We start from the raw sequence: 9,918 nt of genomic DNA, 5'->3' as shown, positions 1-9,918 counted from the left end.
ATGAAGAGGAATGCACCAGTGGAGTTCGCTGCACAGGCAGGGATCCATCCAACTCGCACAAACCAAACACAACTCACGCGCCACGACGTACACTACGCACCAGCCGCCCGAAACGAATCACACCCCGCAGGACTAAGAAGCCCGACGAACGTGGGAAAACATTTAGAGAAGCCGAGCAAGCACCGGTTAGCGCGACTGCAAATAACAAAAGGCAACAGGCAACTTCCGGGGGACATAACTTTCACGACAACCTTCCACTGGGAAACCGCAGGCAACTCGCTCGTAAGTCAAAGCCATCCAAATGGCAATTAACCGAGGGACACGCTTTTCGCAAGGCACCTTCCACTAGGGAAGCGCAGGCAACTCGAAGGCGAGTCGAAGACAACCTTAAGGCATTTACCCGAGGGACATGGAGGAATGCACCAGTGGAGTTCGCTGCACAGGCAGGGATTCGTCCAACTCGCACAAACCGAACACAACTCACGCGCCACGACGTACACTATGCACCAGCCCCCCAAAACGAATCACCCCCCGAAGGACGAAGAAGCCCGACGAACGCGCGAAAACATTTAGAGAGGCCGAGCAAGCACCGGTTAGCGCGAACGCAAATAACAAGCGCAACAGGCAACTTTCGAGGGACATACTTTTCGCAACAAGCTTCCACTAGGAAAGCACAGGCAACTCGTTCGAACGTCAAAGCCAACCAAATGGCAATTACCCGAGGGACAGCTTTTCGCAAGGCACCTTCCACTAGGGAAGGGCAGACAACCCGAAGGCGAGTCGAAGACAACCTAAAGGCGATCACCCGAGGGACATGGAGGAATGCACCAGTGGAGTTCGCTGCACAGGCAGGGATCCCTCCAACTCGCACAAACCGAACACAACTCACGCGCCACGACGTACACTGTGCACCAGCCCCCCAAAACGAATCACCCCCCGAAGGACTAAGAAGCCCAACGAACGCGCGAAAACATTTAGAGAGGCCGAGCAAGCACCGGTTAGCGCGAACGCAACTAACAAGCGCAACAGGCAACTTTCGAGGGACATACTTTTCGCAACAAGCTTCCACTAGGAAAGCACAGGCAACTCGTTCGAACGTCAAAGCCAACCAAATGGCAATTACCCGAGGGACATGCTTTTCGCAAGGCACCTTCCACTAGGGAAGCACAGACAACCCGAAGGCGAGTCCAAGACAACCTAAAGGCGATCACCCGAGGGACATGGAGGAATGCACCAGTGGAGTTCGCTGCACAGGCAGGGATGCGTCCAACTCGCACAAACCGAACACAACTCACGCGCCACGACGTACACTATGCACCAGCCCCCCAAAACGAATCACCCCCCGAAGGACCAAGAAGCCCGACGAACGTGCGAAAACATTTAGAGAGGCCGAGCAAGCACCGGTTAGCGCGAACGCAAATAACAAGCGCAACAGGAAACTTCCGAGGGACATACTTTTCGCAACAAGCTTCCACTAGGAAAGCACAGGCAACTCGTTCGAACGTCAAAGCCAACCAAATGGCAATTACCCGAGGGACAGGCTTTTCGCAAGGCACCTTCCACTAGGGAAGCGCAGGCAACCCGAAGGCGAGTCGAAGACAACCTAAAGGCATCACCCGAGGGACATGGAGGAATGCACCAGTGGAGTTCGCTGCACAGGCAGGGATCCCTCCAACTCGCACAAACCAAACACAACTCACGCGCCACGACGTACACTGTGCACCAGCCCCCCAAAACGAATCACCCCCCGAAGGACTAAGAAGCCCGACGAACGCGCGAAAACATTTAGAGAGGCCGAGCAAGCACCGGTTAGCGCGAATGCGAATAACAAACGCAACAGGCAACTTTCGAGGGACATACTTCTCGCAACAAGCTTCCACAAGGAAAGCACAGGCAACTCGTTCGCACGCCAAAGCCAACCAAATGGCAATTTAACCGAGGGACATGCATTTCGCAAGGCAACTTGTACAATTACCCGAGGGACATGGCATGCTTGCCAAGGCCGTGGCATGACATGCTGCTGGCCAAGGCCGGGGCATGCCATGCTGCTGGCCGAGGCCGTGGCAAGGCATGCTGATGGCCGAGGCCGTGGCAAGGCATGCTGATGGCCGAGGCCGTGGCAAGGCATGCTGATGGCCGAGGCCGTGGCGTGGCATGCCATGCTGCTGGACGAGGCCATGGCAAGGCATGCTGCTGGCCAAGGCGTTGGCATGGCATGCTGCTGCTGACCAAGGCTTGGGCTTGCCATGCTGCCGGCCAAGGCCGCGGCATGGCATGCTGCCGGCCAAGGCCGGGGCAGGGCTTGCTGCTGGCCAAGGCTTTGGCATGCCATGTTGCTGGCCAAGGCCGTGGCATGGCATGCTGCTGGCCAAGGCCGTGGCATGGCATGCTGGCCAAGGCCGGGGCATGGTAAGCTGCTGGCCAAGGTCGTGGCATGGCACGCTGCTGGCCAAGGCCGGGGCATGGCACGCTGCTGGCCATGGCCGTGGCATGACAAGCTTGCCAAGGCCGGGGCATGGCGTGCTGCTGGCCAAGGCTTTGGCATGCCATGTTGCTGGCCAAGGCCGTGGCATGGCATGCTGCTGGCCAAGGCCGTGGCATGACATGCTGGCGAAGGCCGGGGCATGGCATGCTGCTGGCCAAGGCCGTGGCATGGCATGCTGCTGGCCAAGGCCGTGGCATGGCATGCTTGCCAAGGCCAGGGCATGGCATGCTGCTGGCCAAGGCTTTGGCATGCCATGTTGCTGGCCAAGGCTGTGGCATGGCATGCTGGCCTAGGCCAACGTGCCACCGCCACCACCGCGGGCCGCCACTCGACGCATCCCGTGCTTGGCTATGTAGTTTCGATGCCACAAGCCAATGCCACAAGCCAAGCGATGGCATGTGCCAAGCGCCCGCCTAGGCATAGGCGTGGCCTGTGGCCTGGCCATGCTGGCCAGCCTTAAGGGAGGTGCCCCCCCCTTATAATAGCCTGTTAAGCCCTTTTCAATCTGGCAGGAGGAAACATCAACCATGTTTGAGGAGTCATAATGGGGTTTTTTTAAAAAGTAATGGTTTTTTGCCAAAACTTTCAACATGAAAGTTGTATGAAATAATTTAATACACCATAAAAAAAATTATAAAAAAATATTTGGCCACCGGAATATTTTATTTTAATTTATTTCAATTTTAATACTTAAAAAATAATAAAAATTACTAAAAATACTTAAAAAATTCTAGAAAAATTCCAACAATTATAAGATGAGGCGCTAGTAATTATAGTAATTTTTTCAATTATTTTTTTATTTTTTATTTATTTTATTATAATTTTTATGAGTAAATAAATAATTAAAAAGCCCAACGAACGTACAAAAACTCTTAGAGAAACCGAGCAAGCATCGGATAGCTCGAATGCAACAGGCAACTTCCGAGGGACATACTTTTCCCAACAAGCTTCCACTGGGGAAAGCACTAGCAACGTGTTCGCAAGTCAAAGGCAACCAAACGGCTATTACCCGAGGGACATGCATTTCGCAGGGCAACATATACGCAAGTCAAAGCCAAACCAAATGGCAATTACACGAGGGACAGGATTGCTTGCCAAGGGCGTGGCATGCGATGTTCTAGCCCAAGGCCAAGGCACGCCACGCTGCGGGACAAGGCCGTGGCAAGACATGCGGCTGGGCTTGGCCTTGGCATGGCATGCCGCTGGCCTTGGCTGGGCAGCGTTGGCCTTGGCATGGAATGTTGCTGGCTTCGGATGGGCTGCCTTGGCCTTGGCCTTGGCCTTGGCATGGCACGCTGCTGGCCTTGGCCTTGGCATGGCATGCTGGTGGCTTTGGCTGGGCTGCCTTCCCCGGGCCATGCCATGCTGCTGGCCATGGCCTTGGCATGGCATGCTGGTGGCTTTGGCTGGGCTGCCTTGGCCGTGGCATGGCATGGCATGCTGCTGGCCTTGGCCTTGGCATGGCATGCTGCTGGCTTTGGCTGGGCTGCCTTCGCCGTGGCATGGCATGCTGCTGGCCTTGGCCTTGGCATGGCATGCTGCTGGCTTTGGCTGGGCTGCCTTGGCCGTGGCATGGCATGCTGCTGGCCTTGGCCTTGGCATGGCATGCTGCTGGCTTTGGCTGGGCTGCCTTGGCCTTGGCATGGCATGCTGCTGGCCTTGGCTTGGCATGGCATGCTGCTGGCTTTGGCTGGGCTGCCTTGGCCGTGGCATGGCATGCTGCTGGCCTTGGCCTTGGCATGGCATGCTGCTGGCTTTGGCTGGCCTGCCTTGGCCGTGGCATGGCATGCTGCTGGCCTTGGCCTTGGCATGGCATGCTGCTGGCTTTGGCTGGGCTGCCTTGGCCGTGGCATGGCATGCTGCTGGGCTTGGCCTTGGCATGGCATGCTTGCTGGCTTTGGCTGGGCTGCCTTGGCCTTGGCATGGCATGCTGCTGGCCTTGGCTTGGCATGGCATGCTGCTGGCTTTGGCTGGGCTGCCTTGGCCGTGGCATGGCATGCTGCTGGCCTTGGCCTTGGCATGGCATGCTGCTGGCTTTGGCTGGGCTGCCTTGGCCTTGGCATGGCATGCTGCTGGCCTTGGCTTGGCATGGCATGCTGCTGGCTTTGGCTGGCCTGCCTTGGCCGTGGCATGGCATGCTGCTGGCCTTGGCCTTGGCATGGCATGCTGCTGGCTTTGGCTGGCTTGCCTTGGCCGTGGCATGGCATGCTGCTGGCCTTGGCCTTGGCATGGCATGCTGCTGGCTTTGGCTGGGCTGCCTTGGCCGTGGCATGGCATGCTGCTGGCCTTGGCCTTGGCATGGCATGCTGCTGGCTTTGGCTGGGCTGCCTTGGCCTTGGCATGGCATAGTGCTGGCCTTGGCTTGGCATGGCATGCTGCTGGCTTTGGCTGGGCTGCCTTGGCCGTGGCATGGCATCCTGCTGGCCTTGGCCTTGGCATGGCATGCTGCTGGCTTTGGCTGGCCTGCCTTGGCCGTGGCATGGCATGCTGCTGGCCTTGGCCTTGGCATGGCATGCTGCTGGCTTTGGCTGGGCTGCCTTGGCCGTGGCATGGCATGCTGCTGGCCTTGGCCTTGGCATGGCATGCTGGTGGCTTTGGCTGGGCTGCGTTGGCCTTGGCATGGCATGCTGCTGGCCTTGGCTTGGCATGGCATGCTGCTGGCTTTGGCTGGGCTGCCTTGGCCGTGGCATGGCATGCTGCTGGCCTTGGCCTTGGCATGGCATGCTGGTGGCTTTGGCTGGGCTGCCTTGGCCTTGGCATGGCATGCTGCTGGCCTTGGCTTGGCATGGCATGCTGCAGGCTTTGGCTGGCCTGCCTTGGCCGTGGCATGGCATGCTGCTGGCCTTGGCCTTGGCATGGCATGCTGCTGGCTTTGGCTGGCCAGCCTTGGCCGTGGCATGGCTTGCTGCTGGCCTTGGCCTTGGCATGGCATGCTGCTGGCTTTGGCTGGGCTGCCTTGGCCGTGGCATGGCATGCTGCTGGGCTTGGCCTTGGCATGGCATGCTTGCTGGCTTTGGCTGGGCTGCCTTGGCCTTGGCATGGCATGCTGCTGGCCTTGGCTTGGCATGGCATGCTGCTGGCTTTGGCTGGGCTGCCTTGGCCGTGGCATGGCATGCTGCTGGCCTTGGCCTTGGCATGGCATGCTGCTGGCTTTGGCTGGGCTGCCTTGGCCTTGGCATGGCATGCTGCTGGCCTTGGCCTGGCATGGCATGCTGCTGGCTTTGGCTGGGCTGCCTTGGCCTTGGCATGGCATGCTGCTGGCCTTGGCTTGGCATGGCATGCTGCTGGCTTTGGCTGGGCTGCCTTGGCCTTGGCATGGCATGCTGCTGGCCTTGGCTTGGCATGGCATGCTGCTGGCTTTGGCTGGCCTGCCTTGGCCGTGGCATGGCATGCTGCAGGCCTTGGCCTTGGCATGGCATGCTGCTGGCTTTGGCTGGCCTGCCTTGGCCGTGGCATGGCTTGCTGCTGGCCTTGGCCTTGGCATGGCATGCTGCTGGCTTTGGCTGGCGTGCCTTGGCCGTGGCATGGCATGCTGCTGGCCTTGGCCTTGGCATGGCATGCTGCTGGCTTTGGCTGGGCTGCCTTGGCCGTGGCATGGCATGCTGCTGGCCTTGGCCTTGGCATGGCATGCTGCTGGCTTTGGCTGGGCTGCCTTGGCCTTGGCATGGCATGCTGCTGGCCTTGGCTTGGCATGGCATGCTGCTGGCTTTGGCTGGCCTGCCTTGGCCGTGGCATGGCATGCTGCTGGCCTTGGCCTTGGCATGGCATGCTGCTGGCTTTGGCTGGGCTGCCTTGGCCGTGGCATGGCATGCTGCTGGCCTTGGCCTTGGCATGGCATGCTGCTGGCTTTGGCTGGGCTGCCTTGGCCTTGGCATGGCATGCTGCTGGCCTTGGCTTGGCATGGCATGCTGCTGGCTTTGGCTGGCCTGCCTTGGCCGTGGCATGGCATGCTGCTGGCCTTGGCCTTGGCATGGCATGCTGCTGGCTTTGGCTGGCCTGCCTTGGCCGTGGCATGGCTTGCTGCTGGCCTTGGCCTTGGCATGGCATGCTGCTGGCTTTGGCTGGGCTGCCTTGGACGTGGCATGGCATGCTGCTGGCCTTGGCCTTGGCATGGCATGCTGCTGGCTTTGGCTGGGCTGCCTTGGCCTTGGCATGGCATGCTGCTGGCCTTGGCTTGGCATGGCATGCTGCTGGCTTTGGCGGGGCTGCCTTGGCCGTGGCATGGCATGCTGCTGGCCTTGGCCTTGGCATGGCATGCTGCTGGCTTTGGCTGGGCTGCCTTGGCCTTGGCATGGCATGCTGCTGGCCTTGGCTTGGCATGGCATGCTGCTGGCTTTGGCTGGCCTGCCTTGGCCGTGGCATGGCATGTTGCTGGCCTTGGCCTTGGCATGGCATGCTGCTGGCTTTGGCTGGGCTGCCTTGGCTGTGGCATGGCATGCTGCTGGCCTTGGCCTTGGCATGGCATGCTGCTGGCTTTGGCTGGGCTGCCTTGGCCTTGGCATGGCATGCTGCTGGCCTTGGCTTGGCATGGCATGCTGCTGGCTTTGGCTGGCCTGCCTTGGCCGTGGCATGGCATGCTGCTGGCTTTGGCTGGCCTGCCTTGGCCGTGGCATGGCTTGCTGCTGGCCTTGGCCTTGGCATGGCATGCTGCTGGCTTTGGCTGGGCTGCCTTGGCCGTGGCATGGCATGCTGCTGGCCTTGGCCTTGGCGTGGCATGCTGCTGGCTTTGGCTGGGCTGCCTTGGCCTTGGCATGGCATGCTGCTGGCCTTGGCTTGGCATGGCATGCTGCTGGCTTTGGCTGGGCTGCCTTGGCCGTGGCATGGCATGCTGCTGGCCTTGGCCTTGGCATGGCATGCTGCTGGCTTTGGCTGGGCTGCCTTGGCCTTGGCATGGCATGCTGCTGGCCTTGGCTTGGCATGGCATGCTGCTGGCTTTGGCTGGCCTGCCTTGGCCGTGGCATGGCATGCTGCTGGCCTTGGCCTTGGCATGGCATGCTGCTGGCTTTGGCTGGGCTGCCTTGGCTGTGGCATGGCATGCTGCTGGCCTTGGCCTTGGCATGGCATGCTGCTGGCCTTGGCCTTGGCATGGCATGCTGCTGGCTTTGGCTGGGCTGCCTTGGCCTTGGCATGGCATGCTGCTGGCCTTGGCTTGGCATGGCATGCTGCTGGCTTTGGCTGGCCTGCCTTGGCCGTGGCATGGCATGCTGCTGGCCTTGGCCTTGGCATGGCATGCTGCTGGCTTTGGCTGGGCTGCCTTGGCCGTGGCATGGCATGCTGCTGGCCTTGGCCTTGGCATGGCATGCTGCTGGCTTTGGCTGGGCTGCCTTGGCCGTGGCATGGCATGCTGCTGGCCTTGGCCTTGGCATGGCATGCTGCTGGCTTTGGCTGGGCTGCCTTGGCCTTGGCATGGCATGCTGCTGGCCTTGGCTTGGCATGGCATGCTGCTGGCTTTGGCTGGCCTGCCTTGGCCGTGGCATGGCATGCTGCTGGCCTTGGCCTTGGCATGGCATGCTGCTGGCTTTGGCTGGGCTGCCTTGGCCGTGGCATGGCATGCTGCTGGCCTTGGCCTTGGCATGGCATGCTGCTGGCTTTGGCTGGGCTGCCTTGGCCATGGCATGGCATGCTGCTGGCCTTGGCCTTGGCATGGCATGCTGCTGGCTTTGGCTGGCCTGCCTTGGCCGTGGCATGCCATGCTGCTGGCCTTGGCCTTGGCTGCGGTTGTTATCACTAGACGTGCGTTGCGTGCGAAGGCGTGCAAAGGCGTGCGCGACCATGCGCGCAACACGCGCACCGTGGTCAAAAAGACCACGCGCGCGGTATTCGCACAGGCCACGCTGCCCACGCCGCGGGCATGCCAGGCCAGGCTGCCCTGGCCGGCTGCATGCCAGGCCGCCCAGGCCGTGCGCATGCCAGGCCGTGCTGCCCAGGCCGGCTGCATGCCAGGCCGCCCAGGCCGTGCGCATGCCATGCCGTGCTGCCCACGCTGCGGGCATGCCAGGCCGGCTGCATGCCAGGCCGCCCAGGCCGTGCGCATGCCATGCCGTGCTGCCCAGGCCGGCTGCATGCCAGGCCGCCCAGGCCGTGCGCATGCCATGCCGTGCTGCCCACGCCGCGGGCATGCCAGCCCGGCTGCATGCCAGGCCGCCCAGGCCGTGCGCATGCCATGCCGTGCTGCCCACGCCGCGCGCATGCCAGGCCGCCCACGCCCGCGCGCATGCCACGCCATGCTGCTCTAGGCCGCGCCCAGGCCGCGCAAGGCCGCGCCCGAGCCGCCCAAGGCCGCGCCCAGGCCGCGCAAGGCCGCGGTCCAGGCCGCCCAAGGCCGCGGCCGAGCCGCCCATGGCCGCAGCCCAGGCCGCGGTCGAGCCGCAGTGCATATAACCCAAGGCCGCAGCCCAGGCCGCGCCCAACATGGGGCGTACCTGACACTGCCTGGCCCTGGGCAAGGGAGGTGCCCCCCCCTTATAATAGGCTGTTAAGCCCTTTTCAATCTGGCAGGAGGAAACATCAAGCATGTTCGAGGAGTCATAATGGGGTTTTTTTAAAAAGTAATGGTTTTTTGCCAAAACTTTCAACATGAAAGTTGTAGGAAATAATTTAATACACCATAAAAAAAATTAAAAAAAATATTTTTTTACCGAAAATATTTTATTTTAATTTATTTCGATTTTAATACTTAAAAAATAATAAAAATTAATAAAAATGGTCAAAAAATTATGGAAAAATTCCAATAATTAAAGGATGATTCACTAGTAATTATAGAAATTATTAAATTATTTTTTTCATTTTTTTTATTTTATTTTGATTTTTTTTGCCAAATAAGGGCTTTAAAAATTCGAAAAGCTCAAGAAAAATTGCAAAAAAATAGGGAATGACATTTAGAATTGATTGTAGTGCATTTTTAATTGTGTTGCACGGTTTGGGTAAGATTATAAAAGAATCATGTTCAAAAAGATCGATCAAGGCGGTGGCATGCCATGGCCTTGGCCTTGGCCTTTGCCCGCGGCCTTGGCCTTGGCCTTGGCCATGCCTTGCACAGGGACTTGGCCTTGCCCACTGCCTTGGCCTTGGCCTTGGCCTTTGCCCGCGGCCTTGGCCTTGGCCTTGGCCATGCCTTGCACAGGGACTTGGCCTTGCCCACTGCCTTGGCCTTGGCCTTTGCCCGCGGCCTTGGCCTTGGCCTTGGCCTTGGCCATGCCTTGCACAGGGACTTGGCCTTGCCCACTGCCTTGGCCTTGGCCTTGGCCATGGCATGGCATGCTCGCCGAGGCTGTGGCATGCCTTGCTCTGCTAGCCAAGGCCGCGGCGTGGCATGCTCGCCCAGCCCGTGGCATGCCATGCTCGCCCAGCCCGTGGCACGCCATGTTGGCCCAAGGCATTGGCATGGCATGCCGGCCAAGGCATGCTGGCCAACGCTGCACAAAGCGGTGCCA

The sequence above is a fragment of the Camellia sinensis genome, chromosome 14, assembly GCF_055761805.1.
Source record: "Camellia sinensis isolate YWXY chromosome 14, ASM5576180v1, whole genome shotgun sequence".
NCBI classification, from domain to species: Eukaryota; Viridiplantae; Streptophyta; class Magnoliopsida; order Ericales; family Theaceae; genus Camellia; species Camellia sinensis.
This window is presented reverse-complemented; position numbering follows the sequence as displayed.